The sequence below is a fragment of the Piliocolobus tephrosceles genome, chromosome 10 (genome assembly GCF_002776525.5).
Source record: "Piliocolobus tephrosceles isolate RC106 chromosome 10, ASM277652v3, whole genome shotgun sequence".
In the NCBI taxonomy this organism is placed as follows: domain Eukaryota; kingdom Metazoa; phylum Chordata; class Mammalia; order Primates; family Cercopithecidae; genus Piliocolobus; species Piliocolobus tephrosceles.
Genome location: NC_045443.1, coordinates 65690713 through 65715952, shown reverse-complemented (window position 1 = coordinate 65715952; position 25240 = coordinate 65690713). Strand labels below are relative to the sequence as shown.

The window sequence follows — 25240 nt, the reverse complement described above, 5'->3', positions numbered from 1 at the left end:
CATTATTCCCTTTGGGAAGATCTCCATGAAGACCTGTGATCTCTGAGATTGATCTTTTTAGTTTATGACATCCCAACTGATGGTGTTAGTAGATAGTTTGCAATGTTAACTGCATTTTTTTCTTTACATATTTGAACCAAATGCTTCTTTAACGCACAGTGAAAATCTGTGCAAAACAATGCACAAGTTAGCATCCTTGGGGTGCTTAAAAATAACAGACAAACAAGACTGGAACTCTAGTTCTAGCTAATGAAAAAGCTTTAAAGGCTGGAGTAATTTCTTTTTCTGATAATCACTCAGTATGTTTATAGCAAATGGTGCCAAGTTTCTTTCAAGAATATATGTGGTTTAAAAATTACAACGTCTAACATTTTCTTTCTTTTAGTGAATAGATTTGTCAAACATTTCCCAAATGTACTTTTTTTCTCTTAAGAGATGCAGCAGTGAACTGAACAAACAGTAATTCTTACGTAATTAATACGTAGCAGGTGTACCTAGCAATTTCAGTTTGGAATCCCCACTCCTTAATCCTTAACTGCATTGCCCTGTCATACTCCTACCACATCTCCTATCATGCCCAAGAACCTCTCCTGACTCTTGTAAATAGCACAATGGACACAATCTAATTTGCCTTTGAGGGCAGCTCTTAAATTTACTGCAAAAGTAAAGACAGGCACTCTCAGATAAATTTATGTGTGTGCATATGTGCAAACGCACATATTCATTTTCCTCAAACCTCATTCTCAAAGCTCTTTATTACCTCTTTAGTTCAATACACCTTCCCTAACATTCTGCATCCCCATCTAACACCTGCTTGTTAATTTCATTCAATTTTCAGCTAGTCTTTTAGCAAGCGAAGGCAACCCACTCAAATGATATAAAAGGACTTTTCCTTTTTTTTTAATTCTCGGATCCTTTTACTAACACTAATCACATGCCTACCATATGCTTTCCAAGATACTGGTTTCCATCCTTTTGTTAACTTGTCCTGTGTGTCACCCAAGGTCGAGTTTCCTTTGTTGAGTGCAGACAATACCACAGGGTAGGGGTGGGATGATATGAAATGAGTATCTGAAAGCACAGCTTCCTGCTTCCCGGGAAGTGTTGCTTCACTTGTGCACAGGGGATGGTGTGAGAGAGGTCGGAGTGTCAGAATTCCCCCTGGTCTTTTCAGGTGTGGCATGACTGCCTTTCCCACTAAGTTACATCCCTGATGGACGAGCTACCTAGGGTTGTTTTAATTTAACTTCTTTTATTGTTCTTTTTCTTTTCTTTCTTTCTTTCTTTTTTTTTTTTTTTTTTTTGACAGGGTCTCACTCTGTCGCCCAGGCTGAAGTGCAGGGGCGTAATCTTGACTCAATGCAGCCTTGTCCTCCCGGGCTCAATTGATCCTCCCACCTCAGCCTCTCAGCTAGCTGGGACTACAGGTATAAGCCACCATGTCTGGCTAATTTTTTATATTTTTTGTAGTAACAGGGTTTCACCATGTTGCCCAGGCTGGTCTTGAGCTCCTGGGCTCAAGTGATCTACCCATCTCGGCCTCCCAAAGTGTTGGGATTACAGGCGTGAGCCACTGCACCCTGCCCAGTTGTCCTTCTTAAGCATTTTTCTATCTCATTCCAATAGCTGTTTAATTTTTAAGTTACAGATAAAAGATCTGGTTTTGCTTGCCAGTAACTACTATAAAGCTTTGGGCAACTTACATAACTGCTCTAACCCTCAATTTTCTCATCTGTTAAAAAAGAGAATTAGATTAAATAGTCAAGAGGTAAAACGGCTCAAGAGAAAGATCTGTGCTGCCACAGATCTTGTCTGTGTTCAGCAGTACAATAAGAGGAATGCCCCCTTAACACGCTACCACTTATTGGGCACCTACTATATGCTGGATACTCTGTCAGATGTTTATACACATGGTGTTTCATTGAATTTCCATGGCAACCCCAGGAGTTAGACTTTATTATTATTATTATTACTACTCTGTTTTACAGGTGAAGGTGCTAAGACTCAGAAAGATAAGTAGCTCTTTCCAGATCATAAAGTAATTGACATAGCTGGACTTTGGCCACCAAGCACATGTTCTTAACCATGCTGCTACCCTACTTCCCACTTTACTTGCTTTTTTTCATTGCCTGACAGTTTACGAATGCCTGTTCATAGCTGCCATCTTGGAATCAGATGGTCTGGGATCCGGTCTTGGCTCTATTGCTTACTGGCACTTTGGCCAACTTGTGTAACCTCTTCAAACCTCAATTTTCTCCTCCGAAAAGAAGACAATACCCACCTGCTATGGTCTGAATATTTATGTCTTCCCCAAATTCATATGTTGAAATCCTCACTTCCAAGGTGACTGTATTGGGGATGAGGCTCTAAGAGCTGATTAGGTCATGAATGTGGAGCTCTCATGAATGGAAATAGTGCCTTTGTAAAAAAGGCCTGAGAGAGACCCTTCACTCTTTCTGCCATGTGAGGTTAGAGTGAGAAGATAGCTGTGTATGAGGAAGTGGGCCTTCACCAGACACTGCCTCTGCCAGCACCTTGATCTCAGACTCCCAGCCTGCAGCACTGTCAGAAATAAGTTTCTGTTATCTATAAGTTACCTAGTCTATGGTGTTTTGTTATCATAGCCTTAACAGACTGAGATACTACCTTATAGTGCTGTGGTAAAATGAAAATATGTAAGATGTGTGGCAGTAGTTGCCTGGTTCCATATTGTTTCTATGTGGCTATCATTTAAACACCACCTGCAGGCTCAGCCCCAGCTCAGGCTCCAGGATCCCTCCTTCCTCCATGGGAGAAGCTTTAAATACCTCTTGTTTATGCTGAGAGGGATTCAGCATCAACCACGGTTCCTCCCGGTCCTGATGGCTCAGATGTAGTAAGTGAGCCTCTAGCCTGAATGCAGCATGGTAGAGTTAAGATGGACCCTGGGATCATACTGCCTGTGTTTTAATCTTAGCTCTGTATTACTGATGACTTGGGCAAGCTACTTTGCCTTTCTGTGACTTGAATTTCTCATCTGTAAAATGGAGAAGAATAAGAGTAGCTATTTCAGAGGGTTGTTGTGTAGATATGTTAAAAATAGAAATACATATAGCAGCATATGGGAAATATTTGTTATTTTTATTTTTACAGAACTTACCTGATATATACATGTATATGTAAGTGACATCATATATGCTTATATCATTAATGCTTTTTAGGCCCCTGCATGGTTGCCCCAGGTTCTTGAATCACTTGCCCAATCTCTGAGGCTGCAGGCCTCATTGCAATCATGCACTTGGGCAGGGCTTCTGCCACTAAACTCCTCTTCTGAGGTGGAGCCTTGCAGTCTGCCGAGAACTTCCTTGATGCTGACTCCCTTCCCGCATCTCTGAATATTGCTTCTCCAAAACTGTGTTCTGGAGTTGTATGTGGTTCCTTGGTGCAGACCACTTGTTACCCATCAGCCATATTCCCTGGAGCTTGCATCTGCTCCCTCCTGCATCCTTCCCCATTGCTTGTGCTTCGGACCTGCTTGCCCGGTCCTGAGCTGGTACAGTGTGTGTGTTTAGAAGTTACCACCTCAGCTTGACACAACCTTGTCAAATAACTTTGTGAAACAGTTTACACATAAAATGGTTATGAATCTCAGTACACATCGGGTGAACAAGAGACATCACATTTCTCTACTTTTTTGGGGTAGTAGTGATATAATTCACATATCATACAATTTACCTATTTATAAAATTCATTTTTTGGTATATTTGCAGAGTTGTGCAATCAACACGCTTATCAATTTTGGAATGTTTTCACCTGTGCCTGCAAATCCTCTATTCTTTAGTTGTCACTCCTCATTTCCCCTTGCCCTAGGCAACCACTAATCTATTTTCTGTCTATAGATTTGCCTATTCTGGATGTTTCCTATAAATGGAAACAGACACTATGTGGGTTTTTGTGTGACTGACTGCTTTGATTTAGCATAATGTTTTTAAGGTTCATCCATGTTGTGGCATGACTTACGTACTTCCTTCCTTTTTATTGCTGAATAGTATTTATTCTTCTCCACTTTTGGCTCAATAATCAATTATTACTTTTGGCCCCTGTTCCACAGGTCGGTGAGAAATTCAACTTCAGTCATTCTTGTGCTTCCCATCTGGGGCTGTGTCAAGATTCCAGGCTCTCAAGCGGAGCCGAGATCTCAGAGGCCCAGGAGGGCATCAGACATATGACCACACAGGTTATTGCTGAGATGTCACTGTCTCTCCCTATGTGGTCTTTAAGAGTCTCCCCTCTCCTGCATTTATGCTAGCCTCTGGAATATGAGAACTGTTGTGGTTGGGAAAACCTGGGCTAATGTTCCGCCTCTTGGTGCACCAATGGCCAGTCTCTCTGAGGTTCTGCTGTGTCCTTGGGGCCCTGCTAGGGAGTAAGGCAAAATACAGGGTACCTTAAAATCTGACTCCTCCTCTAAGTCAGAGAGACTTTCATTTTAGATGGGGGGTATTCTTCCCCCAGAACTATTTAAATTTTCTTCCATGCCCTCAGGTTTTTAAAAATAAAAATCAAACATTCCAACCTTGAACTCTTCCCCAGGCAAAAGCAGCACAGATATCAAAGAGGAAAAACAGAAGGGAAAAACATAAGTAAACTTTAAAAAGTTATCTTGTGTTAGAGTTCTTTTCTGGTTGTTCAAATCTCTGTACCAGCATAGGCTCATAATGTATTTGAGCATTTTATCCTGCTACATCTTTTCATATTTCCAGTCAAGTTACTGTAGCTCTTTCCTGTACTACCAGCCCACCCGCCACTGTTCTCTGACAGCTTTTTAACTCCTGCAAGCCACTGGTTGCTGTGATGGCAACGCCACAACCTGGACGCTGTTGCTTGAATTTTTACTTTAATTGCATAATGGAACTCTCTCTCTTGTGGTGGAATGAAAATATTAAATATCTCATCTATGCTGTTAGAAATGTAGAAATCGATTTGCTTTTCTGTTATACATTTCTATCATACATTTTTTATTTCTATTACATCTTTCTGTTGTAACTATCTATTGTACTAGGTTTTGTTCTCAAGATTCCTTTATGCTCTTAAAAATAATTAAGGATCTCAAAAAACTTTTTCTGTGGATATTAACTATGCTATAAACATTTTTCTTTCTTTTTTTTTTTTGAGACGGAGTCTCACTCTGTTACCCAGGCTGGAGTACAGTGGCACGATCTTGGCTCACTGCAACCCCTGCCTCCTGGGTTCAAGCGATTCTCCTGCCTCAGTCTCCTGAGTAGCTGGGATTGCAGGTGCCCGCCACCACACCTGGCTAATTTTTGTATTTTTAGTAGAGACAGGGTTTCACCGTGTTGGTCAGGCTGGTCTCAAATTCCTGACCTCGTGGTCCGCCCATGTCAGCCTCCCAAAGTGCTGGGATTACAGGTGTGAGCCACTGCGCCCAGCCAAACATGCTATAAACATTTTTAAAATAATTATTTATTCATAACAATAATAAACCCATTGCATGTAACATAAATAACATATTTTTAATAAAGAATGTATTTGTTTTTCCAAGCAAGAGAAACTTAGTGATTAGCATAGCATTGTTTCATGTTTTTATGTTTTTTGCTTTTTAATGTCTGACAATAGAAGATGGCTGGATTCTTATATTGGCTTTTGCGTTCGATGTGGTATGTTACGTTGTTTTCATTGAAGAATATTAAGAAAAACCTGGCATCACAGAGTGATGTAGTTGGAAAACAGAGGATTATTTTAACAGCCTTTTGGATAATTGTATCTTCTATCCTAAACCTCAGCTAGAGGTAGTTTCTTAAAGGTTATTGGGCAATAAATATTGCCATATATTTCCTTTGGAGTGACAGGCTCACTTTGTACATTTTCAAGGAAAGGTTTGGCAAATACCTAAATCTGAATACGTTGGTCTTTCAAGTGAAATGGTGTTTCATGAGGAGAGTGGTTAGTTTAACTTGCAACTCAAGGAATATTTTATGGTAGAGACAACCATGCTACTTCACTATTCAGCAGAAGTGCTTTCTGTATACTTGATAGTTTGTCACACAGAATATTACAAAGACATGTACTGAAATGTTGAAATTCATTGAGGTTAACAATTTTCAATGCTTCATCAAGGACATTCTTAAGTAAACTGGCTTCCTTCTTTGTTTGTCTGTTCCCCACTCCCACCTCTTCTATTGTGAGTGTGTGGTATGAATAATGTGATGACTGTTAGGTGCTGTTTGGTGCCACTGCTTTGACTTGTACTTAGATGCTGGCAGTTTGACCCCGGATTACTTTTGTACCATCATTGTAAATGTCCACACAGTGAAAAAGGCAAATCATTTTTGTAGTATTATTATGAAAATAGTTTTGATTTCACAGATGCCCTGAAATGGTCTCCAGGACTTTGCAGACCGCACTTTGGGAAGGTGAAAAGCAGGGGTGATGAAAGGCTCCAACGGAAGGAAGTCTTCCTTTCTTTCTGACTTGTTGCTGCCTAGGACCTTGTATTCTGTATGTGCCCAGGTCTATCCCAGCACCTGGGATCACAAGGTCCTAGGCTTGTAGTGGGATGGCCACGACGCAACACGACTGTGTCTTTGGGAGCCCTAGGCACTGAGCCTTTTTACTTGCTCAGCTTGCCCAGTGTAGTAGCATTGGGAGGGGTAGTGGCATGAGATGATGTCTTTTCCCCTTTCCTTCCAACTGTAAGAATTTAGTAATGAAAATACTGGCACAACTCCATAAAATCTTCAAACTGCTGAATAAACCATCTAGAAATAGAACTGACCAGAAAGGTACACCCTTCTCCTTGTGGTTTGAAAGCATTTGTCCCTTAAAGGGGCTGTATTGATTACCTTCAACGTTTTTCCTACACAGTTTAATTTCACTGGATTGTAACTGAAGAGTTTGGGGAAAGTTCCTGGCCTTCTATGCTGTACAGAGGAATAGCCTGAAAGACAGCCTTTCTGAGCATCACCACATGTAAACGGATCTGGAAGCTTTGAACTGTGAGTCTGTTGGGCTCCCTTCCAAACTCACGATGGTTTGTTTTATGTAAAAACATGATACAAGTTACTTGGCAACTTGTATCAAGGGTCTAATCCTTTATTATGCCACCATAACTGGGTTAAAGAGTATATGTGGTAAGCAAAAATACTTACCTGTGATAGAAGATAAGCATAGGATTAAGTACATTTTGTGATTTCTGAATTAAATATGCTAGAAAAAGCTTTTATTTAAATCCAAAATTCTGTTTTGCTCTTGGGGATTTTAGACAAGAAAATTATATGTTTCCAGAATCATACATGTTGGCAGATTTCTAAGCATCCAAGGCTGTGTGGTTTTTTTTTTTTTTAAGAAAAATTCATCTATTTATTAAGAACAGTATTTATCAAGGGCCTAATTTGTGCCAATATTCTTCTAGATATGGGGATGGAGCGGTGAATAAGATATACACAGTCCCTGTTCTCATGAAGCTTTTAATCTAGAAGGAGGAGAAAAAAAGGAACAAGTAAATAAGCAAGATAATTTTAGACAGACGAGCATATGAAGGAAATAACATAGGGTGTTGAGATCATGAAACACAGGTGAGATGGGGTGGTCAGAGAAGGTCTCTCTAGGGAAGTGACATTGGAGCCGAAACCTGAATGATGAGGAAGAGTCAGGTGCAATTGAAGCAGAGTGAACAGCAAGGACAGAGGCCCTGAGGTGAGACTACATTTGGTGGCTTTGAGGAATGAAATGAAAGTAGTATGGCTTGAGTGCAGTGAGCATAAGAGAAAATTGTGCAAGATGAGATCAGACCACATATAACTTTGTAAGCCATAGTTAGTGTGTTAGTCTTTTTGAGCTGCTATAACAAAAATAACATAGACCAGGTGGTTTAAACAACAATAATTTATTTTTAGAAAATTTCCATTATTATTATTTTTTGAGACAGTCTCACTCTGTCACCCAGGCTAGAGTGCAGTGCTGTGAACATAGTTCATTGCAGCCTCTACCTTTTAGGCTTAAGCAGTCCTCCTGTCTCAGCCTCCTGTGAGGCTGGGACCACAGGCTCATGTCACCATGCCTGGCTAAGTTTTTGACTTTTGTAGAGACAGAGTCTCACTTTGTTGCCCAGGCTTGTCTTGAACTCCTGGGCTCAAGTGATCCTCCTGCCTTGGCCTCCCAAAATTTTGGGATTACAGGCATGAGCCACTTCACCCAGCAAAAAATTTATTTCTCATAGTTCCAGACCCTGGGAAGTGCAAGAGCAAGGTGGCAGCTGATTTGGTTCCTGGTGAGGCCTTTCTTCGTAGTTTGCAGATGGATGACTTCTTTTTCCTGTACCTTAACATGGTGGAGAGAGAGAAAAAGAGAGAGGAAGCAAGCACTCTTATGTCTCTTCTTAGAAGGGCATTAATCCCATCATGAGGGCTAGACTCTCATGATACCCTCATGACCTATTTACCTCCCAAAGTCCCCAATTTCACATGCCATCACAATGGAGTTTTGACATATAATTTTGGGGGGACACATTCAGCCCATTGCAGCTAGGCATTTGGATTTTATTATGAGTAAAATAGGAAGCAATTGGAAGGTTTTAAAATTGAAAGTGACATGACCTAATAGGTATTTTCGAATGACTGCTCTGAATGCTATGTGGAGGATGATTGCAGGGGGTCAAGACTGCAGCAGAGTGGGCAGTTGAGAGGCTATGATGATGGATTGGATGGGTAGGTGGTGGAAGTAAAAAGAAGAAGATAGGTTTGAATATATAGTTTAGAGGTAAAGACAGAAAGGAGGCATCAAGGACATACCCAAATTTATATTTTCTTGAGCTTCTGAATGAATAGTGATGGTAGAAATTGACATGTTTATGACTGGGAAAGAAATAGGTCTATGAGATGGTTGGGGAGGTGGTCATCAGGTGCTCTCTGAAGATGAAAATCAAAATGTTTATTTTGTATGTTATGTCATGTGTGGCTGTGTTCAGCTGCAGAGGAACCAAAATCCTGACAAACCATATCTTAAACAAACAAGCTCTTTGATTAATCAATTAATTTATTGTCCACACAAAAAGCGTGTCAAAGATTGGCAGACCCAGCTAGTATGGTAGCTCCCAAATGCCACTGAGATCACGGGCACATTCTCTTTTCTTCTTGAGCATCCTTATCATGTCTTTCACTCTCACCTTTACAAGAGAGGGAGTGAGCTTTAGGCATAAGGTCTGCATGTAAGACAGGAGAAGGGGAAAGCTGAAAGAAGTAGGGGTGGTGCCTATGTCAGGAAAGCAAAAGCTTTTTCAGAAATCCATCCCCCAGACCTCCATTTTATGTACAAAACTATATCATGTGTCCAATTCTAGCTGGAAGGGAGGCTGAGCTTTTTAGCTGGTCACAGTGGCTCACTGAACAAAACTGGAGGCATTTTTATAAGAAGTAAAGGGTGAAAGTATACTGTGAAGGTAGACAACCAGTAATACCACCAGGGACACATTAAGTTTAAGGTCTCTGGTAAGCATTCACATGGAAAAGTCAAGTAAGGTTGAAATTATAAGCCTCAAGTTGAAAGTTCAACTTTCAAAGTTGAAAGAAAGAGCAGAGCTGATAACAGTTCAAAGGGAGAGCAGAGCTGATAACGGTTTGGAAATCATTAGCATGTAGATTATATTTAAAGCAAAAAGGGCAGATGAGATCAATTAGTGACAGATTAGAGTTGAAAACTTGTCAATTTTGTATTTATTACTGTGACTTGCTTTAATTAATTTTATTAATTCAACAAAATTTTAATGTACACCTTCCATGTGTTTTAAACTGCTTTGAACTCTCAGGGCAGAAAGATGAAGATGTATCTTTTGCTTTTAAGAAGCTTAGAGATAGAAAAAAAGATAAAAATTAGTTTTGTTAACTGATTCACTAAAAGATAAAAATTAGTTTTGTTAACTGATTCACTACAATATATATATATATAACTGATTCACTACAATATATATTATTCACTACAATATATAATCAATAACTGATTCACTACAATACAATATTAATTAACCTATTTAAGTATATTTGTGACATTTGGATAATGGTAGTAGCTCTACTGAAGATTTACTTTTTAAGTGAGAATTTAAGTAATTTATCTTGAGTAATGCAAGATTCACCTGTCTACATATTTGGGAATGCATTAAGAAAAACCTGAGTGTTTTAATGATTAAATAATAATCTTATTATTAGTAAATTTGCTGCTAATTTACTAATGAACAGAATGCATTATGGAACCTTAACCTAAAAATTTTGACTTCTAAGGAAGAGAAAGGGATTACTTGTCAGATGACCTTGTTTAGATTTGGACTGAAGAATGGTTTAGTGACTCATTGCTACCTATAATTCCACTTGGAAGACTCATGGGTCTCTCAAACTAATCATGTTTCAAACTGAGTTTTTTACCTTACCCATCCCTCATTCCTTTCCCAACATCATGCTTTTCTGTATTACTTTTGAAGTAAGTGGCATTACTATTTTCACTCAAGCCAGAATGCTAAGTATTATTCTAGACAGTTCTGTCTCCTTCACTCCACTGTTACCAGTAAAACTTACAGATTTTACCTCCTGAATATTTTTTGAATCTGCTCTGTCTTCTCTGTCCTGTCTCACCATCATTTCACATCTACTCTCCAAGTGTGCTCCTTTAAACTCCATCTCTGTAGCTAGAGCAATTTTATGAGGCTAAACTGCTCAATTCATTACTCTTGTTAAAATCTGGCAAAATATCTTTCAGCATTCTGTAAAAATGGTGTCCCGAAGTACAATCTATTTTAAAAATATTGAGCTAAATTGAGACAAAGAGGTTCCTTTATTGTAAGACTTCTCAGAGCCTTCAACATGCTAACGCATGCACTGTGAATTACTAAAGGAGTGAAATTTAGGATGTTTCCAAACAGAAGTCACAGTGAAGCTATTATGTTGAGGAATACCAAGGAAGGTTTCATGAAATGCCTCTGCGAACACTAGAAATTTCTATAAACTGTCTTAGGAAATTTGGTCTATAAGGAGGAAATTCAGTCACCTCAACATGACCTATGAAACCTCTTGTGACCTAGTCCTTATCTTCCTCATGAGCCTCAATCTTCTATTCCTCTCCGTCTTGAAACCACAACCAGTTCCTGTACACAACATGCTCCTAATGATTTTGCTTAAGCTCTTTCCCCTGAAATACCTTTTTTTTTTTTTTTTTTTTTTTGAGACGGAGTCTCACTCTGTCACCCAGGCTGGAGTGCAATGGCACGATCTCGGCTCACTACAACCTTCCCCTCCCAGGTTCAAGCAATTCTGCCTCACCCTCCTGAGTAGCTGGGATTACAGGTGTGGGCCATCACGCCTAGCTAATTTTTGTATTTTTAGTAGAGATGGAGTTTCACCATGTTGGCCAGGCTGGTCCTGAACTCCTGACCTCAAGTGATCCATCCTCCTCAGCCTCCCAAATTGCTGAGATTACAGGTGTAAGCCACCACGCCTGGCTAAAATAATTCTCTTTATCTGGTTAACTCTACTCACCTTTTGACTTTCAGCTCAAAGACCTTCCTTGGATTCCACATTGAGCTAAGTACCTCTTTTCTGAAGTCCACTTACCATCTCACAAAAAATGGGCATAATCTGTGTATGTGTCTTTTTACCCTAGTTTACCTGGGGATAAAGACTGTGAGAGTATGCTGCAATGATGATGGTGGTGATTATAGCTAGTTATGGCACATACTAGATGCCAGGCAACCATATACGAATTATCTTATTTGATAGTCACAAACTCCCATGAAGTAGGTATTATTAGTATCCTTATTTTGCAGATAAAGCAGCCAGAGCTTAGAAAGGCTGAGGAACTTGCCTAAGGCTATCCAGCTACTGAGAGATAAACTGTGGTGTGAATTTAGAGAACTTGACTCCTGAGGCTCCACCTGTGCCTATAATTCCAGCATGACACTTGGGAATGGGCACTCAGTAGAGCTTCTTGATCTAAACTCTCTCTCTCTCTGTGTGTGTGTGTGTGTGTGTGTGTGTGTGTGTTCCTGTCACATCCAAAACTACTAGCACCGAGGAAGTTGGGCATGGTGTAGGGAAGAGAAACCTTTGCTGTTAAATCTCATTTCCAGCAAAACTGTCAATGGAAAGGTGGCATGGAAGGGACAACCAGCTCATGTACCAAATTACTCTCAGCTTGCTTGTTATCTTAGACTTATGTTCTGGGAGTGGCCAACCCTTGTTTTACATCTGTGTTAGTCTTTGCAGAATGAAAAGCAAATCAGTGTTTAATGGGGACTATTAATCTTGTCACCTAATTGAGTAGATCTAATAAATCTTTTCATTCAAAACCCAGTGGAAATTTCCAGTTGGAAATGAGTGTGGGGAATATCCAATCTCAAAAATATTTTCATACCCAAAGATTATATATGAGTTTGTGAAAGATGTTGAATGCTCAATGAAATTGAATGAGTATGAATTGAACACTTATCCTGGGCCTAGAACTGTTGGCAGTTGCTTTTGAGAGTTACAGAATACATTTATGATACTTACTGCACTTACGAATTTTGCTATGTGGTTTGGGAGTATCTGAAGTGTCTTACAGTAGGTCTCTAAACAGGTAATAATAAAAAGTCCAAATACATTATTTCGTTACACTCCACGAGGATCAAACTTCATCATGACATGATTATAATTTGAAATATGAGTAAGAAATATGTAGGGTCATGATCTCCATAAGCCCATTCTTTGCTTCTTAATTAAATTTTGCAGCTGATAGAAACATTGAAAGCAGAGCATTAGCTTATAAATAATTCAGAAAAGGGCTGGTAACTCCCATAGTATATGTTTTATGAGTTTTGTTTAAGAAGAGTCTATTTCGTGTTAGGTAAAGTTAGCCATTGTTTAGAATAAAGACCTGCATTACTTTCTATTCTAAATTAAACTGTTAAAGGGAGTGCTTGCAAATAAATGCCTTGGTGCTTTTTTTTATGTTTATTAGGAGCAACATCACTTTGGATCAATTATTTAATTTCCTTATGTCAGAGTTCTTTCAATTTAAAGAAAAATATTTCCTTTCCTCATTTCTTTTTGTCTGAGGATGAACCAGACATTGGAAGTTGCAGCCTGGGATCGTACTGGAGTTCTCACTGTGGTTGCATTCTTTCTTCACATTCAGCGTCCTCTCTTAAGCACACATTTTCATGCACATCTATTAAATTACCTGGGAGAGAGTTCTAGACATTATCAGTCAGTAAATCCGGTTGTCTCATTTTTCATTTTAGCTATTGTTGGGGTCATATGCCAAGGCTTGTATGAAGGGCCTAGAAAAATATCTGCTGCAATGTGATTTCTTTTATCCTTGTATGAGACCGTAGCATGAGACAGTAGACTGGCGAATTGGCAGAGCGGGGAGTGTGTGCTTACAGGGAGCAAAGAAAAGAGTTTTGATTCTTCTTTAGCTAAATGTTGTAAAACTTTAAAGCTTACATTTGAATAATCGTTGCAGATGGGTTAGATAAAATCCATCAACTCACAATGTTTTTCCTGTTTCCATTCACTAGTGAGTAACAGAAGCTTAAAAGAAGGAATGTTCTCTAAATAAGATATAGAATGTGGGTTAGGTTTACAAGTTAAGAGTTCCTCTTTGCCCTGCCCCCAAATTATTTTTAGGCCCCAGGCCTCTGAAGCCAAGGTAATCTGCAGGCAGCTTTCTCATTTTATCACAAGTCAGTGGTCTCTCCCCTTCCTTGTCCCTCCTATCTTGTCGGCAAATGGCTCTGTGGGAAACCAATTCTGCTTCCTGTTTAAACTGTAGAAACAATTCACTTAATTCAATATCTAGCTTTTGATTCTATTTGCAAAAATAGAGTTGTAAATAGTTCCATTCATTAGCCAATACTTTTTTTGTTTTTTGTTTTTTTTGGTCTGTTAAGCATATTTGGGTCATTTTATAGTTAACCTTGGCTGAGGGAGAAAAGTTCTTTGAAGCTCTTACTTACTTACTTGTGATTTTTTGGGTATGATATGGAGGCTTTGCAGGGCAGAAGCATGGCTTGACTGACCCAATGCCCATTTCTGGCTCTCTTCATCCTCTCTGACCTCTATAATAGAGAAAGGGGAAACTGAATATTCACTGCTCTAACCTCCCCTGAAGCAAGGGTGGCCTTGTAACAGTTCTGGCCAATGTGGCATAAGCAGAATTCTGGTGAGGTGGGTTTTGGGAACAACTTTTGATTTCCTAATAAAAGAGGCCAAAACTGCAGGCACTATTCCTTCCACCCATCTTGGTCTTGAACACGGCTATAATGTCTGGATCTATAGCAGTCAGCTTGCAACTTTGAGACAATATGCCAATCTAAAAATGGCAGAGCAGAATTATAGATGAACAGATGAACCCTTGGTTTTTATTAGATCATGGAGCCCCATACTATACAGGACTGCTTCCCTTTAGACATCATACATGAAAAATAAATCCCTTTGTGGTAGGTTAATACAAGGCCACAAATTCTTTGACACTCCTCCCAGCAAAGTCTAATTCACCCTCCCTTGAATATAGGCCAGCCTTACCGACTTGATTCCAACCAATAGAATCAGTAGATGTGACACTGCATGCCTCTCCATGCTAGGTTCACAAGGTAATGCGGTTTCTGCCTTTTTCTTCTTCTCTCTGACATATGCCTTGGGAGCATTGAGCTGGCATGTTAGAAGTCAGTCTACACTGAAGCTGCCATGCTGAAGAACTCATGTGCGAGAACACATAGAAATCGAGATGCCTGAGGAGCCCCAGCTGTACCAGCCTCCAGCTTTCTGAGTCTTCTCAGCAAGAACTGTCAAACATGAGAGCGAAGCAGCCTCCAGATGACTCTGGCCCCAGTCTTCAGGTGCCCTAGCTGGTGCCAAGTGGAGTAGACAAGCTGCCACCCACCAAGCCCTTCCCAAATTGCAGACTAGGAGCAGAATAAATGTTATTTTAAGCCACTAAATTTTGGTTTGTTATATATTGTAGCAATAGAAAACCAGAATCCCTTTTTTTAATGCCACTGTTAGTTGGATATTCTGTTACTTGCAGCCAAAAGCATCCCTATCTGAAATACTTAGTAGTGGAGAAGATTAAAATAAATCACTAAAACAATCCTTTTGAGTTGCTATATACGTTGATTATCCAATCTATTCCTCTCTTATTCTGTTTGTGGCAGTCCATTTCACTGTAGTACTAATATCATAACTTCCCATTGAAGTCAGTGCTGCTTTAGTTATGTAAAGGTTTTATTTACAAAAGGGCTGGGCTAGTAGAAACATGGAAAAAGAGGGACTTCAATTCAGGGCACCATACTGCTGTTTTCCTGCTCTTTTGGCGTTTTGATTATAATAAAGACAATATTAGTAACTTTTTCACTAGCAGGTACAACTTGAGAGTTCCTAACTTTATAAAACTCTCATCAGTGTTTGAAGCTGCTTTCTTAATAAAATGCTCCTAGCATTTGACAGCTTTATTTTTTTCATTGACATTTGAAGCTTTTAAAATAGATGAATATTGAATATCATGTTTAATAGGTCAGATTCTTTGAAGAAAATTTCCACTAGTTAGTTCCCATTTTCTAAAGAATTGATGGTCACTCAGTATTGTTGGAATTCTTAAAAAAGGTTTTAATCATAAATTTATTTTTAAGTCTGGCATATGGAAACTAGCAAGGTTGTTCTAGATTAATATTCATATCCTTACATGGGAGCTACACTATAAATTAAAAATCTTTTATTCCAAAGTAACATAATACTATTTTTAGTGATGGAGATTCCTAAGCAGCTTTGCAATATTGTTTGGGCAGTCTTCTTATCCTATTGCCCTGAAACTTTAAACCTGAAAGAACAGAACTGCAACTCCTGAAAGCTAGTTGCACAAAAGCCAACTTCAATTTTGTGTCTTTGTTTACTCAATGTCCACATCCTTAAACTGTTGGCAAATTTGCAGCTGGGTGGAGCAGCAAAAATGTCGTTGTGCTGATGATATGGGGAGGGATGGGTGTGGAGGCTAGATTGGGGCACCAGAGGGGTCTTTGCAAAGGAAAGTTACGTAAGTGATATCATATGCAGAAGCAGCCTCTGGGTTGAAAAATAACTGCACAGAGAGTGTCAGCCTTTCTTGGATTTCACTCCCTGATTTACTATCCTTAAGGGTCAGACCTATATTCCTGGGTGGGCTGGAGAGTCTAAGTGCAGTGAGTTCCTAATAGCAACCCTGCACAATAGCTTAAAAAGTCTGGCAATGTTTTTTTGTTTTTTGTTTTTTAAATTTTGTCTCAAGGCAGCAAGGTGCTGTATGCAAAAGCTGAACGAACATCTCAATGAGAAGCCAAAACAGGACAGATGTTTCAGGCTGCGCCTCAGATCTGGTTGCTTCCAGCATGATTTCCTTAAACAAACAGGAAACACAGAAAAACGGAGAAGACAACTGGTTTTCCATGGCAGCTCCAAAGCAGATTAAAACAAGCACTAATTTCTCATCCTGTCCTTCTTCTGCCTAGCCATTTTTTTAGGAAACTAAATTATTAATTCATGAGATAATGCCTTGTATTCATGCCATCTGGTATTTTTATTTTTGTAACCTGTGAAAAATAAGTTGTCACTGTGTGTCTATCCTGTGTCAGAGATTCCTTGGGAGCCTATGTCATAATTTACTTGGTACCGAACCCCCATCTAGCACCTGAGGGAAATTATATATACGCAGTCCTATAGACCGAGGGAATGGTGGGAGTAGGGAAGAAATGTAACAAAATTGAGACAACTGCAAGTACATATGAGATCTGCCACCTGCCTAGGGTGACCCTGAACTCTGAGCACCCTAATATGTTAAGTATCACTTGAGATCTTCACATCATTAGGGAGAAGCAGGTATTTCTGTTCTTTGGCCATCGTGTGCTCCACATCTTACTTGATGGCATTCTTTGGATTAGGACCCTTGGTGTCAGTCCCAAGCTCCTCGGACACCCTCTCTTAGCTAATGCCTTTCTGTGGGTTTCTCAGATGCCTGCAGCATTCTGCTTGCCCCCAAGCTCATTAGCAGATACAGCTTATAAATTCCTTTCTAATGCCACTGCCTGTTCCTGAAGTCCTACACAGCTCCAGAAAACAGAAAACCTTCACCCATATAAACGATTGCCTTTAGAAGCATCACCTTCTCAAGCTGCAGCTAACTCCTTCCAGAAGCTTGAGTTTTCTCATTCACAGAGGCAGTATTTCTCAAAGGATCAGAATTATGTAGCATGCTTGTTAAAATACAAATTCCCACTGAATCAGACTGTCTCAGGGTGGGATTGGGAGTTGGCATATGTAACAAGTTCCTTATGCAGGCAGTTACAGCTTCCATTTCAGGATAGAGAGCTAGTTAATTTCATCCTTGTACACATCAAGTTTAGCATTTCCTCTTAAGAATGAGAATACTTTTCCCCCTCACAGCTTGGAGACCTTAGGAAAAGTCTGTCAATTTCAACTACCACCCAACCCTTCAACCGGCAGCAGCCTTAAGAAAATTGACGCTTTGTGGGTAAAAACTGAGTCTAAAACCTGCATCGATCTTTCATCTTTGGCCTTGGCCAGACTTCTACGCTTACCTTTGAGGAGCTGCCTGCAAAATCATCCATACTCTCCTGTACTCTCATGTTTTCATTGTTTTGCCTCCTCACCCCTGCCTTACCACACTTCATGTTCACCCCCATTTCTTCTACCCTCTGGACTTCTACTCCATGGTAGACTCCCTCAGCCCCCAGACCTCAGCTGAAATCTGGGTCTCACTGGGATGAGCTTTGCCTTTCAGTCTTCCCACATGCCGGCTGCCCTTTTCTCCACTTGCATTCGGAACCATAGAGCTGTGGGTGACAGATGAGGGATAGAGTTAGAAAGGGGTTGGCCAACTTTTCCCGTAAAGAACCAGATAGTAAATATCTTTGTGGGCCACACAGTCCATCATAACTACTCAAGTCTGCTGTTGCAGCACAAAAGAAACTATAGACAGTATGTGAATAAATGAATTTGTTTCAATAAAACTTCATTTATGGACGTTGAAATGTGAATTTCACATAATTTCCACACATTACAAAATAGTATTCCTTTTCTGAAAAATTATCAACCATCGAAATGGTAAAAACCATTCTGAGCTTCAGGGCAATACAAAAACGGAGTGCGGGGGCAGGGCGGGGGGCGTGCGACTGGAGTGGCCCGTGCGCTGTGGTCTGCTGATTCCTGATAGAAACCAGTGCTTCTCAGACTTCAATGTACTTACATGTCACTAAGGATCTTGCTAAAATGCAGACTCAGATTAAGTACATCTGGGATGGAACCTGAGATCCTGCATTTCTAACAAGCTCCCAAGTGGTGTTAGAGCCCCTAGTGAGCGCACAGCACTTTGGGTAATAAGGTACTACAGTCAGTCAGGTGTAGAAGCTTCTCTTTTATATAATAAAGGCATTAAAAATAGCTTAATGACATAGGAAAATATCCTGACTGTAATGTGTGTTAGATGGAAAGTGAGACAGTCGAGAGCACAGGCTTTCAAGCCAAACATACTCCCACTTACCAACTATATGCATCTGGACACATTTCTTAACCTTTCTCAGTTTCTGTTCATTCAACTGTAAAACAAAGAAAAATTATCTCTGCCTCGGGTGGTTGTTTGGATTCTAACAAGACAATGCTTGTAAAACACTCAGCACCTAGCAAGGCCTCAATCCTAGCCCTTCTTATTTTTAAATTTAAAAAGCAAGATATGAATCTGTATATAACAAACTAATAGGAATGTTAATTTTGAGAGTCTCAGGGGATTTCCTTGCCATCTTTTTTAGAAAACATTTGCAAGAGTCATGCCCATTCATTCATTCATTCATTCAAGAAACATTTGTTGAGTTCCTACTTCTGCCAGGCAATGTGTTTTGCTGGATCTGCCAAGACGAGTGAAACGTAAGCTCACATAAGTTGGGGGGCTGGGAACAAAAAACAATCTCAGCATAGAAGAAGAGCTGTTTGGGAGTGTGCAGTGTGCTAGGGAACATAGAGGAAAGAGTGTTCACTCTGCTGGGAGGAGAGGCCAGAGGGATTCTACACAGGAGGCCACTGTTAAGCTGCACTTCAAAGGATACATATGGACTGCCTAATGGGGGAGGAAGGAAGAGAGTATGCAAAGGCAATGGGGAGTCCAGAGAACCTAGACCATAGGAGTGTGTGAGAGTGACCAAGGAGAAGGCCCTGGCTAATCAGAACAGGTGTAGGCCTTTATGCAGCAGAGATTTGAACTGGCTGGGTATCAGTTCTGGAAAGGCCATTATCCCTTTTGGAAAACATCCTGACAATTACAATAATATGTGCTAGCAGGGACTTCAGAAAAGACAGTGCCAGAAAATCCCTCACCACTTTTGCGGGAGCCGTCTTCAAAATTAGTTCTCTGGGACCGTACTTGACTCGATAATTGCCTACCAAGTGTCTGTCACGGGAGGGAGGCTTTGCATAGGGCTGCAGGGATGCTGCAATGAGGTCTGCCATCTGCCACAGGAGAGGTTAATCACTACACCACAGGGTGAAGGGAGCCAAAAACAACATCTCCTGGAGCTTTATAAGAAGGAGAAAAAGATGAAGGAGTATGGGTCTGAAAGTGAGAGCTCCAGATGGGCTTCATGGAGCAGGCAGCATTTGAGTTGGCCTTGGAGATGGCCCATTCTGTCTCTGGGCATTCTCTCCAGGATCTCCGGCTTGATGGGGGATTCAAGTCTATTTCTGTAAATTGCCAACTTCAATCAAGGGCATGGTAACTAACAGTAGGTTCCTGAACTGACCTTCTAGTGCTGAGAAAGGGACAGAAGGTGTCATCTGAAAGGGTCCTTAACCTGTCTCTCCAGAGGAAAGCTTGCTATCAAAGAAAATTTGGATTATAACTTACAGAATTAAAATTTAGAAATGGTTCCTGGCAATCTCTCTTCTGTCTTCCATTCCTGGTTCTCTGAGGCCTTCTGTCCTCTATAGTAGTTCTAAGACAGAGGGTTATGTGTGAGACAGAGTAGATCCAGCAGCATGGGGAGGAGGTACCTATTTGGGTTGGTCCATTTGCATTCTGATTCACCGTGTCCTGAGTGGCTTAATACTGTTTTCAGCCTGCTCTCTTCTCTGTAAATTCCTCCTTTCTCAGTGGTATGAGATGGATTTTTCTGCCCTCAGAGTCTCCTAAACCTTGCCTGATCTTTTTAAAACTCATCTTTCTCCATCTTGTTTGCCCTTAATTGAGATTTAGCCATGCCCAGGCCTGTCTGGTGACCCCAGAGGGCCCAAGCTGAGTGGCTCTGCCCCAGGGGAGATTTGTGCCTGGGTCTTGGAGCTGAGAATGTGGGGAAGGCACCATGAGGCTGCTCCACAAACTGTGGACTAAGTTTGTGCTCAGTAGAGAGGGGTCTGCAGGCGGAAGCGGAGGTGCTGATTTTTACGAGGAACTCCCTGAGACAAAGATTCATAAGCAACGTTGCTCAGGGTAAACCCAGACATTGTTAGTTGCTTCTAGAGCTAGTGCTTACAGAGTCCTAACACTTGACCTGAACTGGCTCAGCTCGGTCTTTCCACAGTGTTAAGGGAAAGGGATACTTTCTGCACGGAAGAGAGTTTTTCTGTCCCCAGAGTTGTAGTTTGGGGGATTTCTTAAACTGCTTCTTGGGCAAGAAAACAGAATGCCTATGAAGGGCTGGGCTGAGAAGCTGCTCCAAATCGCTATTTCTGTAGCCGGGTTGCCAGAACATAAATAAGAAGCGTTTGTGAACACACGAGATGCCTTTGGATGCTCCCAAATATAAGCATGGGAGAAAAGATTGCAAAGGTCTCCATTTATATGGTTGGCAGAACACATTACTAAAATGTGTGCCCTTATTTTAGTGTAAGCTCATTTGTACGCACTGGCTGGCCAGATCAGGCGAAGTTTGAGTTACATTTGTAACTGTACATAGGTACATACGAAATCGATACTGAAAGCCCTGTTCTAGAAACAGTGTTACCCAACCCAGTCAATCCAGTCACAAACACCATGGCATAGGTCTCTGTTTACAGGTGCCACATTTAGTATGGCTATGAGTCATCAAACCTCTAATTACTTCTTAAAGTTTCCTAAACCGCTCTTGTCAGTAAATAGCAGTATGGCATGGGGCTCTACCTCTGCAAATGAGGGAGGGAGTATAGTTAGCTGAATTTTTAGTCATAGATGGTCTATCTTATTTCCTAGAATGTGTAACTGGGACTTTGTCATTTTGTTTACTTCTGTATCTGCAGCGCCTAGAACAGTGCCTGGCACACAGTGGGTGCTTAATATTTGTGAATAGATAAATGAATGAACGCTTGGATTTTATGTATGAGATGGAGGCCATCTCTCTTCTCTGTTCCCACTCAGTTGCTGTTACATCTGCCAACTTCTGCTTTTACTTGAGCCCCTGGCATATGGAAAATTACACCCTCTCAGTGTAGACTGTGGGCAGAATCTGGGACATTATGGGTCAGCACATGGGTGTGAGTTCTTGTACAAAGAACTTTGCAAGTCCCAAAGGCTCTGAGGGACTTTCAGGCAGAACACTATCAGGCTCATCTTCCTTAAATCATGCTATTTTTTTTCTCATTATGAAAATAACACATGCTCATTAAACAAAGTTTGGAAACGCTAGAAAATATGAAGGTAGAAAAATTACCCACAGTCCCTTTACCCAAACACAAATCCACCCTTTTCTTTCTCCCAGTTTATCAGATAGCTTTTAAACCTGCACCATTCTCTTCAGTCTTGCATCCAATCCAGTCACAGCGCCAGGAAGAGATCTTTCTAAAACACAGATCTGAAAACACTTCAAAGGCTTCCTGTTGCCTTTAGTGTCCAAACTGCTCCACAGGATTGGCTCTGCTTGTGTCTTCAGCTTCCTAGCCCTCTGAGCCCCTATCATATTACGCTTGTGCCAAATGGAATTTCCTTCAATTCTTCAAACAAGCTGCACCTTCTCGGGTTTACTCTGCTTGGAACCCTCTCCACCTTTCTTGGCTCTATTCTTTTAGTCTGTTTCCTTGTCCGTGTTTATCTGTTTTTTTTCGTACATTTTCTCTTTGATTCAGCATTTAGATAGCATTTCCCCTAAAAAATTTTCCTGACTGTCCTTCCCCTTTTCTCTACCAAATCTGAGTTTGGAGGTTCTTTTGTGTGCTTCAAAAACCCATACATTTCTCTCGTCATGTAGCTCATCATGCAGTATTTTAGTGCTTCTTTGTAAGGGCAGTTTTCTAACCTCAGTGCTTAGCCCATCCCCTGGCTCATGGCACACAGCTCAATAAACAGTAGTCAAAGAGAATTTAGATTGACCATTATTTACATTTTAAAAATATTTTCATTATTAAAATTTTTTTTAATTGACAAAAATGGTATATTTTTATGGTGTGCTAGAAATATTTCCTCTTAATCTTTGTTTTAATCACATTGTGGTTGTTTGTTTTGAGACAGGGTCTCACTCTGTTGCCCAGGCTGGAGTGCAGTGGTGTGATGTCAGCTCACTGCAACCTCTGCCTCCAGGGGTAAGCGATTCTCCTGCCTCAGCCTCCCGCGTAGCTCGGATTACAGGCACATGCCACCACACCTGGCTAATTTTTGTACTTTTAGTACACACCAGGTTCCACCATGTTGGCCAGGCTGGTCTCGGAGTCCCTGACCTCAGGCGATCCAGCTGCCTCAGCCTCCCAAAGTGCCGGAATTACAGGCATGAGGCACCGCGTCCAGTCTACACTGTGTTTTCTATTTTACGTAGATATAATAATTGTGCAAATTTAATGTTATAGATCATATTGTATCCGGAATTGGTGGGTTCTTGGTCTGGCTGACTTAAAGAATGAAGCCGTGGACCCTGGCGGTGAGTGTTACAGTTCTGAAAGATGGTGTGGCCGAGTTTGTTCCTTCAGACGTTCAGATGTGTCTGGAGCTTCTTCCTTCTGGTGGCTTTGTGGTCTCGCTGTCAGGAGTGAAGCTGCAGACCTTAGTGGTGAGTGTTACAGCTCTAAAAGGCAGCGCATCTGGAGTTGTTCATTCTTCCAGGTGGGTTCGTGGTCTAGATGGCTTCAGGAGTGAAGCTGCAGACTTTCGAGATGAGTGTTACAGCTCTTAAAGACAGCATGCACCCAAAGAACTAGCAGCAGCAAGATTTATCATAAAGAGCAAAAGAATAAAGCTTCCACAGCAGGGAAGCGGACCCAAGCAGGGTAGCTCAGGCAGCCTGCTTTTATTCCCTTATCTGGCCCCAGCCACATCATGCTGATTGGTTCATTTTACAGAGAGCTGATTGGTCCACTTTACAGAGAGCTGACTGGACCATTTTGACAGGGTGCTGATTGGTATATTTACAATCCTCTAGCTAGACAGAAATGTTCTCCAAGTGCCCACTAGGTTAGCTAGATACAAAGTACCAGTTGGTGTATTTATAAACCTTGAGCTAGACACAGAGTACTTACAAACCCTGAGCTAGACACAGAGTGCTGATTGGTGTATTTACCATCCCTTAGCTAGACATAAAAGTTCCCCAAGTCCCCACCAGACTCAGGAGCCCAGTTGGCCTCACCCAGTGGATCCTGCACCAGGGCTGCAGGTGGAGCTGCCCGCCAGTCTGGAGCTGTGCCTGCACTCCTCAGCCCTTGGGCGGTCCATAGGACTGGGCATCATGGAGCAAGGGGCAGCACCCCTCGGGGAGGCTTGGGCGGCACGGGAGCCCACAGCAGAGGGGAGGGCTTGGGCATGGTGGGCTGCAGGTCCTGAGCCCTGCCCCACCAGGAGGCAGCTGAGGCCCCACGAGAATTTGAGCACAGCATGGGCAGTCGTGGGGGACGTGGCACAAGCTCCGCAGTTGCTGGCCCGGATGTTAAGTCCCTCACTGCCCTGGGCCGGTGACCCCGACTGGCCACTGGAGTGTGGGGCCCACCGAGCCTGCACCCACGCCTGCCGGAACTGGCATGCTGACCCAGTTCCCACCCATGCCTCTCCCTCCATACCTCCCAGCAAGCAGAGGGAGGCGGCTCTGGCCTTGGCCATACCAGAGAGGGGCTCCCACAGTGCCATGGTGGGTTGAAGGGCTCCTCAAGCGCTGCCAGAGTGGTCACTGAGGCCGAGGAGGCGCCAGGAGCGAGGGCTGCTAGCATGTTGCCACCTCTCAATATCATGTAAAAATACTAATCTTAATTCTTTTTACTTAACATTGTGTGAAGTATTTTCACTTTTACCCAATCTTCATATACTTCATTTTTAATAACTGCATACTATTCCATCAAGTAGATATATACTCTTGCTTACTAATCTTCTATTGTTGGATGTTTAGACATTTTAGGTGGTTTAGCTTCTTGCAAATTATGAATAATTTTGCTATAAGTATCTGGATATCTTTGGGCATAAAGATTTTTCGTGTTTTGAAGTTTTCCCTTAGAATACCTAAAGTAAGATTTCAGAGTCACTCAGCATTTGGAGTTCCTAATGCTTGGTGCCTAACTGCCTTCTCAAAGTGTTATCAATTTCTATTGGCACCAGCAATTTATGAAATGCTCATTTCACTTACCTTCACCAAGGCTACTTCCTTCTCATCCACTAAAATCTCCTGAAGAACTTGGACCTTCCAGAGGCAGCAGCACTGAGTACCCAGGCCAATGCTTGCCCCTGTTCTCACTCCCTTCTAAGGACAATATTTCAGCTCCAGTTTGTGGAGGGCAAACTTTCCTGGTTCTCACCCACTCAGGTTGTGCAACCTTGGATAGCATATTTAATCAGAGCATGTTTCCTCCTTTTAGGGGAGTGAGACAATTCTTCGGTTGCTGTTTATTCTATTTCAAACTCTTTAAATGGACCTAGGGCATCCTCTGCTTGCATTTCCTACCGTTTCATCAACACACATGCACATGTGCACACATGCGTATATATACACACACACGTGTGTGCTCCTGCACACACCACCCTCTGAGGGCCATGTCTACCAAGACCATCTTCCCTCTCACCTCGTCTTTTTCTTGGCGCTCTGATTTCTTTGCTTTTCCCTGTAGTTCTCAGCTTCTCCCTCCCCACCCCATCTCCCTTTTTCCCTCCCTCCCTCAATTCCTTCCTGCCTGCCTTCCTCCATTCATCCAACAAATTTATCAAGGACCTACTAGTCCAGCCATAAGTGCTGGGAAATGTGGAAAAGAAGGCAGCAGCAGTTCCCACCTGCATGGACTTTACATACTAGTGGGGATGACAGGTTAAA

General features: G+C 41.5%; 1 long non-coding RNA gene across 1 annotated transcript; it reads right to left on the bottom strand.

The window, feature by feature from the left end:
- Window positions 1–17773: 17773 nt before the first annotated feature.
- On the bottom strand, window positions 17774–19973 carry LOC111528607. The gene is made up of 3 exons (XR_002727088.1): window positions 19903–19973; window positions 18550–18604; window positions 17774–17842 (listed from the first exon to the last, which is right to left on the bottom strand). It is a non-coding gene; the product is annotated as an uncharacterized LOC111528607 (long non-coding RNA).
- Window positions 19974–25240: the final 5267 nt, after the last annotated feature.